At 43.7% G+C, this 8,265-nt stretch overlaps 1 long non-coding RNA gene across 1 annotated transcript; it reads left to right on the top strand.

Annotated features, from left to right (window-relative positions):
• The first annotated feature begins 1,711 nt into the window (after positions 1-1,711).
• Positions 1,712-3,557, top strand: LOC308065043. Its single transcript, XR_013928633.1, has 2 exons — positions 1,712-1,793; positions 1,872-3,557. It is a non-coding gene; the product is annotated as an uncharacterized lncRNA (long non-coding RNA).
• The last annotated feature ends 4,708 nt before the right edge of the window (positions 3,558-8,265 follow it).

The raw sequence follows: 8,265 nt of genomic DNA, 5'->3' as shown, positions 1-8,265 counted from the left end.
GGTGAGCTGTGGGAAATCCATAACGGGGAGTCAGGCTTCGTCCCCAGAAGGAGACGTATATGGACTCATAAAGGGTCTTCTAGTCAGATCCGTGAGTCCGTGCCTCAGTCTCCTCAAACGGTGACCCCTATGGTGGCGTTCCGAAGCCTTGGAAGAATAAGGACGGAACTGGTCGGTAAAAAAGACAGCTCGTGGAAGAGGGCTGTGTTCTGGAGGAGACGTCTTGGCTGAACGATCGTCTTGCTGGCTGGACCAGGCAGACAACCTAAACCCCGAGGATAACACCTGTACTCATCGAGACTGGTGAGCAGCCAAGAAAATTTAGAGATTTTAAATATTTGAAGAAGTTTTAAGACGCTCTAGAAACCTGTACTCACTGAGACAGGCGAGCAGTCAAGAAACTTTAGAGGCTTTGAAAGAAATGACAGTGGTCATGTTTGTTAGCCACTGTAAGAATTGTAGATATCATGTACCGCCACATGTTACTCATCTACCTGTGGTGTCTGTTCTGTTACCCTTTGTTAGACATCCGCCTATCTGCTGCCCTTCTGTGTTAAAACTTTAGCGGAACACTTCAGCAGGAGAGGACAGATAAGGGTAAAAGAAATAATTAAGCAAGAAAAGCAGATGGCCAGCAAGGGCATAAATTACCTCAGACTGATAAGAACACTGCAAATGTGCAAGACCATCACATAATGAGCAAAAGGTGAAAAGTACACCATGAGGAAGACCTACAGCCTTCCTCCCATAGACCACTGCCCACATTCTAAAGACCCCGGCCCACAATTTTTGGAAGAATCTGCGCAAGCGCGAAAGACTGATAAGCTAATTAACATACGAAGCGAGGGTAGGCGGGTTCAGGTAATGAATATGTATAGGCGTTAATGGAATATTCATTGTTTCATTATATAAATATAAGATAACCTGCCCCTCTGAGTGTGTACGATTGGTGGAAGGATCCCCCGTACGCCCGGCGCCGACAATAAAGAATACTTAATCACTAAGAAATTCTGAAGACGTTCTTTGAAACAATCTGGGTCCCCAGATGGGACGGCTCTCTGCCTGACCGTAGGACCCGCTGGGAAGTGGACTCCCTTGGGTACCCCCGGGATTTTTCCGGAGGGACTCCCCAACTCATCGGATCACTGCGGAGGCAGACAAGAATCCCATCTCCTGTAAGTGATAGTATTCTTTATTGCTGTATTCTGGTATTACTGGTAATCTGGGGTTACCCGTAAGACGAGAAAATTGATTTCCGCAGGGTAACATCTGGGTATGCTTGGGAACTAGTTTCTCAGGTATACATCTGGGTATGCTTGGGAACTATTTTCTTAGGTGTACGTCTGGGTATGCTTGGGAACTAGTTTCTCGGGTATACGTCTGGGTGTGCTTGGGAACTAGTTTCTCGGGTATACGTCTGGGTGTGCTTGGGAACTAGTTTCTCGGGTATACGTCTGGGTGTGCTTGGGGACTAGTTTCTCGGGTATACGTCTGGTCTGGAAAACTCAGGTATACTTCTGTGGCTGACACCCTAAGTATACTTCTGGTTCTGTTTGGGTTTTATCGGCATTTAATTGCCATCTGGAACCTGGCAAGTTTGCTTATAAAGCTTATTTGCTGCAGTGTTGCTTATTTTGGTTACCGGATTTATGGATTGTGGAATTTGACTTTGATAATTGTTACTGTGATTTCGGCTATATTTTTTATAATAGTGAGCTCTTGGTGTTGCTGTAGAAAGATACCTGTGTGTTGCGTGTTGAAAGTAGTAATTCTGTAAGTGATAAGTGTGTTCTGTGAGTGTAAGCTGGAAAAATGGGAGGAAAACAGAGTGGTGGGATTTTAAAGAAAAGCCCGTTAGGATGTGTTTTGAGGGATATTGGAGGGTCTGCTGGTGGAAATGTGAATAAGAAAATACTTTGCTGCAGTATGGAGAGAAGGAAAATGGGATGAAGTAATGTGTGCTGATATGTTTGTGTGACAGGAGGAGTGTGGGATTAACACCACCTGATCTTTGATTATGGCTCTAGAAAAGGATAAAAAAAAAAAAAAACAAAAAACCAAACAAAACTGTACTCAGTGTTTTGCTTTATGTAAGTTGCATTACTATAGTATATTTACATGAGGTTCTGAGGCTGTGTCAGTGTTGTGCAGGTAGGGTGATGCAGCAGAAGGAGATTTGTAAGATTAAACACCTGTGCTGTGGACAGGATGTCCACGTTGTATGCAAAACTAGCTCTGCTCTGCCTGTGGGGGGGATGGAGCACTTTGCTTAATTTCAGCTGACAGTGGCATTGCTCCAATTCAGCTCCACAATACAAAGCCAAGTTCAGTAACTGATTTGTAGATTTATTTGCAGGGATATTTTTTTGGTGACTGTGAACACGTCTGTGGCTTTCCATTCGAATGCTGAAGCTGCTGCTGGTTAACCTGAGTTAATATGATGCTTAAACAGCGTCTTCTTATAGGCTTAAATTGTGGGAGGCACAGAAGTATCCTAAAATAAATGTGTGTAATTATGCCTGTGCTTAACGGATTGTAAAGAAATACTGAAATTTTCGAAGATAAACAGGCAAACACAGTTGTCAGAGTAATACTTATATGGCGGTCTTAAAGGTTTTAGTGTTACGGAGGTACAAAATGGAGAGGCTAATGAGCAAGGCCTTGATCCACATTCTCTTTGGGGCACCGTTAGTCCTCTGGTTAAAATTTTAGGTTTTTGGTGTACCTGTTTAATAGCTTTAAGGAAGTTCTTGTTGAAATATTTGTGTAAAAAAAAAAAAAAAAAATAAAAAAAAAAAATAGAGAGCGCTGAGGTTGTGGTTCTTTCTGTGCAGCAACCAGAATGAAACATGTTGTAAGATAAAAACTTGTGATAATGTATGTAAGATCTGAAGCCGGGGGAGGGGGGTGGAGAGTCAAAGACCCTGTGAAAGTGTTAAAGTATTGGGGTGAGTTTGTACAAACCCCCGTACCCCCTCGAAGGTGCGGCTGAGTCACGCTGGATGCATGGCAGGGTGTTTGCTATTTGCCTGCGAAGGCTGATATGTAATAACACAAACTTAAAGCAACAAGTAGCAGATTTGCATTCAGGGTAAGAAAGAGTTAAAACAGAAGTGCTGCTGCAGAGGCAGGCTTGTGTAACCTGCAGAGCAGGAAGAGCATCTCCTGCCCTGAATCCTCCTGCTGGTGAGGAGGAGGGGGTTGCTGTTGCTGACAATTGAGCAGAAGGACCTGACAATGTCACCCCAATTGCTGCAGCATTTGCAGTACAACAGGACCGGTAACGGCCCCTTTAGGGCAGGGAATGGGTATGAGGTGGAATTTTACTGAATAAGAAACCAACTTATTTGTTAAACTTCAGTAAAAAAATAATAATAATAAAAAAAATTGTTACAGTTGTGGGAGCTGCTGGCCACCAGGAAAACATCCTGAAACCTTTAAAGTACAAACTAAGAAAACAAATAAGAATGCCAAATTCACCAAAATCTTTGTTGGGATGAGATTTATTAGAATATCTAGACGTTTAAAGAAGGAGAAATGAAACTAAAAGTTAAAAATGATCAAGTAATTGAAATATTAAGCTTATCTTTAATTCAACAGGAAAGAGGAAAAGAGGACCTCCCTGAAGTAAAATAAATTTTTAACCAGGTGTATCCGAAAATAAAAGGTGAAAAATGCTTTACCTGTTACAGTAAAAATGATAAGGGGGAGGCTTGCCCAGTTCAGATAAAAACAATATCCCTTGGTCAGCAAGGCTGTGGGGATATTGGCAGAAAAACTGAAATAAAATACACTCTGTAGTAGATCTACTAATGTAAATCTGTGTGTTTTGCCATGACAGTGACTTGTTATGGGATGTGCAGATGAAACTCTGCATTGACAACGAAATACAAGGAATAAGGTTGGTCAGGTGCCTCCTACCATAGTCAAGGGCAAGACTGGCTTGGCCTCTGTGTTTGCCACCGAGAAGAATCTTGAGCTGCGCTGTTGGCTGCAACCCAGTAGGCGTTGAGCAGTGGGAACATATGCCATGCCAGACCTTGATGTGAGGAATGGCCCCCTCTGTTATAAGAGGATCATCCAGGAAGGAAGGACATAAGATGGCCCATTGATGCACTGATTTGGAAATTGGAACCCGCCTGGCTGACCATGAGGCCAGACGAGTAACAGAGGAGGTAGGAAAGGAGGAATTATCCTTAATACCAGACGATAAAATCCAAACTGTAAGTACAGTTCAGGAGCCAACTATTCTAAAGAAAACTTAAAGAGAATTCAGGACATGAATGATAAAATAAAATTAAGTAAGTGGACTTATTTAAGGGATGGTCATATAGTGGTGCCATCTAATTTAATATGGACCACAGCCCTATTATTAATAAGACGCATTGGGGAGCTGATGCTTTATATAAAAGTCTAAATCAGAAATTGATAGGGCAAAACTTGTATACTGTAATAAAACAGGTGACTCAGCAATGTGAAATGTGTTTACGCAATAATCCCAATAAAGCAAATAAAATGAAACTAGGGAACATTAGTAGAGGAAATGTTCCAGTGCAACATTGGCAGATCCAATTTCTCGGAACTTCCTTGAAAAGGGGGGTATCGATATTTATTGGTACTAACAGATACCTTTTCAGGTTGGCCAGAAGCCTTCCCATGCAGAACTGCTAAAGCCCGGGAAGTGACCAAAATACTGCTCCAAGAGATAATACCTAGGTTTGGAGTCCCAGCATTAATGTCCTCGAATAGAGGACCACATTTTGTGTCCAGAATAGTGCAACAGATCAGCCACCATCTAGGAATAGATTGGCAATTACATACCCCATACCGACCACAATCGAGTGGCCAGGTAGAAAAGATGAATCAATTCTTAACGCTATGGTACACCCCATTGTGATCTTATTGATCAGTTGAGGAATTTCCTTAATACTAGCCATTATGTTATATTTGTGGGTTTGGAGAATGTTTAAAAGGGTAACACTTATGTGTGATGCTTTATATCATTCGGGAAGACTGCTTAAGTAAAAGAATTTACTTAATTTAATAGAAAAGGGGGGACTGATATGGAGAAATAGTGTGAAATGGGGACGATGGAACACCGACTGTGATTGTATATGTCTGCCCAGGAATGTGGTGACTGGTCATGGGTGCGGTGTCTGGTCACATAGGCACACAGCTCTGAGGAGACAACTACAGTTTTGAGGAGACGCCTGCCCCTCTTCCTCTAACAAAGGGGCTCTTAAAAAAAGAACGAGAAAAGGATGAGAGATATTCCAATGCTATCTAGAGGGAGGGAGTGCTAAGTCTCCTTGCTGGAGAAGATCGGATGGTCACAAGGACATGAATCACCTACAACCCTGCAAGACCACCACATTCCAGGAAACGGACTGATATAGGAAGCAGGGTTTAGGTAACGAATATGTATAGGCCTTAATTGAATATTCATTTGTTTCATTGTATAAATGTAGGATGGTTCGTCACTTCGGGTATGCAGGCTTGTGGAGGAGCGATCCCCCGTGCATCTGCGCGCAATAAACATACCTACTTTATAACTTTCGAGTTATAGAGTCTAATTCCGCACGTCACAAATGCTGGTGTGTTTTTTTCTGGCTTATTAACAGATGTTGATTCTGTCCATCATATGTTGCTACAGAACCGAGTTGCTACTGATTTTTATTATTAGCACAGGGACACAAGTGTGAAGGCTTTGATAGGATGTGTTAATCTGAGTGACCACTGTGAATTAATTTACAAAAGTATACAAAACTTCAAAGCCTTAAAGATCTGCAACAGAGCCAGGGGCGGGATGCCTTTGGTCTCTTCTCACGGCTGGGAAACTTTGGGCCATGACTCAAAAGTATTACAGGATTTATTATAATTACCTTTAACCACCTTATTGATGTTTGCCTGATGTCTCCCATGCCTTTTTTTCCTGTATTCAGTGTTTAGTTGATTGTAACATAAAGCAGGTCGTGGTCACCCAGCTACACACCCCCTTTGCCTCCTCGCAATTAACAAGCAAAGAAGAGGACAGAGAATGTCTGAAGAGAGAGATAGGAGAGGAAGCTGGAGAATATTTTGACCTAACAAGAGATGAGAGAAGAGCTAGGTATTGTGAAGGAGACTAGGAAAGCTAAACATGGTTATCTAGTGTTTAATAGGTGTCTGCACGCTTGTAGTGATATATAGCTATGTAACTGCATGAATGATTTCTGCCCTGAGCCTGGTGGAGCATACAGCTGCGGTTTGTGTCCGGGCTCAGAGATGTAAATAGGGGCTTCTCTGTTATGCTAAAGTGTGTCTCTTTGCATAAAAAAGAGAGGGAATGAAGGGAATGACCCCAGAGGTATGTTCAGAGGAGGCATGCTATGTTTCCAACTTTTTGACTGAACCAGTTCTTGTTTGGTGTGCCCTTCCACCTATGTATAATGTTAATCCAAAAGAAGATGATATTGTTTACACTTTTTGTCTTTCTGTAGATGCTAATGTAGTAGGAGGCTACGATGGGAACTATTGCAGCGGTTCTTCTGTTTCCCGGAGTAACAGCAGGGAAAGCATTAAAGAGTTAAATCACCTTGTTTGGTAGGCAGTTCAGAATGTGAGTCAAAATTGCCACTGCTTTTTGTTGTTGGTTCAGGGACATGGCTGTGAGGATTTTGATGGTATGCGCTGCGTGGATTTTAGGCGCCCCGTTGCAGCAACATGGTATCAAAATCTGAGAAAATGTCAGCCTTTTTGGCATCCATTCCCTCAATCGGCAGGATTGTTTGTTTGCTGTTCCCTTGGTTGCTGTGATGTTTGCAAGGGCCCTGCAGAACATGGCAAACCTGGTACCAGCTGTTCAAAAACAAAAAGGGGAAATTGTAAAATTGTGTGGAACACAGACAGTGGGTTAGTTTGACATTGATAATGTGTCTTAGTTGCTTTTTGATTTGTTCTATTACTTATACCTTGTTTTTACTCGTTCGGTTTCGAAGGTTCTTTTTGTGCAGCAGGAAGGGGGAGATGCAGGAGCGGGCTGGAAACTAGGACCATGCGCGGCAGTCGGTTAGCTGAGGGGGATGTGCTGGAGCTTGTCTAGACAGCAATTAACATGATGAGACCTGTTTACAGAGCACGGGGGAGTGGGAGACGGGTGGCGCCTGGCGCCAAGGAAAGGTACCACCTTGCTGTTAGCTGCTGGCAGTTAACCACCAGTCGGGGATTGCCCAGTATGCAATGCTGAGCTTCAAGAGCCAATCTGTTTAAAACGCGCAGCTTCTGAACGTGTCTAGAAACTCGTGCTTCTGTACAATAAATTGACATTTGCTTGCATCGAGCTGCGTCCCGTCTCTTCATTCGCCGCAGCAAAGCTCTTGGTGTTTGCGGTCCTGGAGGCGTCCTGGTGTCACCACGCCGGAGGATCGTGTCCTGGCCCCTCTCCAGAGGATGGCTTTGTGCCGCTCCAGCAGAGCAGTGGTTAGCAGGGAGCGCCGGAGGAGCAGTTTGTTTGATGCCCAGCTCTTCTTGGAGCCCCTTTGCTGCATCGGAGGAGCCGTTGGTGGTGCCACGCTGGTGAGCCGTTGATGGTGCAGCATTTGAGGAGCCCCTGAGCGCTCGGCCGCAGAGGATCCCTTTGTGGTGCTCTCTGGAGGAGCCATTTCTTGCTGTGTGCTTGGCAAAGCTCTTGGCGTTTGCCGTCCTGGAGGCATCCTGGTATCACCACGCTGGAGGAGCGTGTGCTGGCACCTCTCCAGAGTATGGCTTTGTACCGCCCCAGCAGAGCAGTGGTACCAGGGAGCACCGGAGGAGCAGTCTGTTTGATGCCCAGCTCTTCTTGAAGCCCCTTTGCTGCATCGGAGGAGCCGTTGGTGGTGCCACGGTGGTGAGCCGTTGATGGTGCAGCATTTGAGGAGCCCCTGAGCGCTCGGCCGCAGAGGAGCCCTTTGTGGTGCCGCTCTGGAGGAGCCATGTTTGGTGAGTGCTTCAGATTTTACTTTAATGTTTGTAAGCATGTGTTGAAAATTAAAAGGGTGTTGCATTTTTTTTAATAGAGTATTACAACAGTCAAAATATCTGTTGTTTCATTGATTGGGATGGCTTACTCTACGAGTATATAAATACATTTCTGTTGTGTATTTCTGTTTATGATAATTACGCTGCAGTAGTAATCTATATCTCTCAAATATAAAACCTCTCAGATATAAAAAAATTGCCATTGCTACAAGAATGTTTTGAACTAACAATATTGTGGCTGAGTTCAGTACTGCAGAACAAAGTCCAGTT

This window comes from Falco punctatus (genome assembly GCF_963210335.1).
Source record: "Falco punctatus genome assembly, chromosome: 5".
Lineage (NCBI taxonomy): Eukaryota > Metazoa > Chordata > Aves > Falconiformes > Falconidae > Falco > Falco punctatus.
This window is presented reverse-complemented; position numbering and strand designations above follow the sequence as displayed.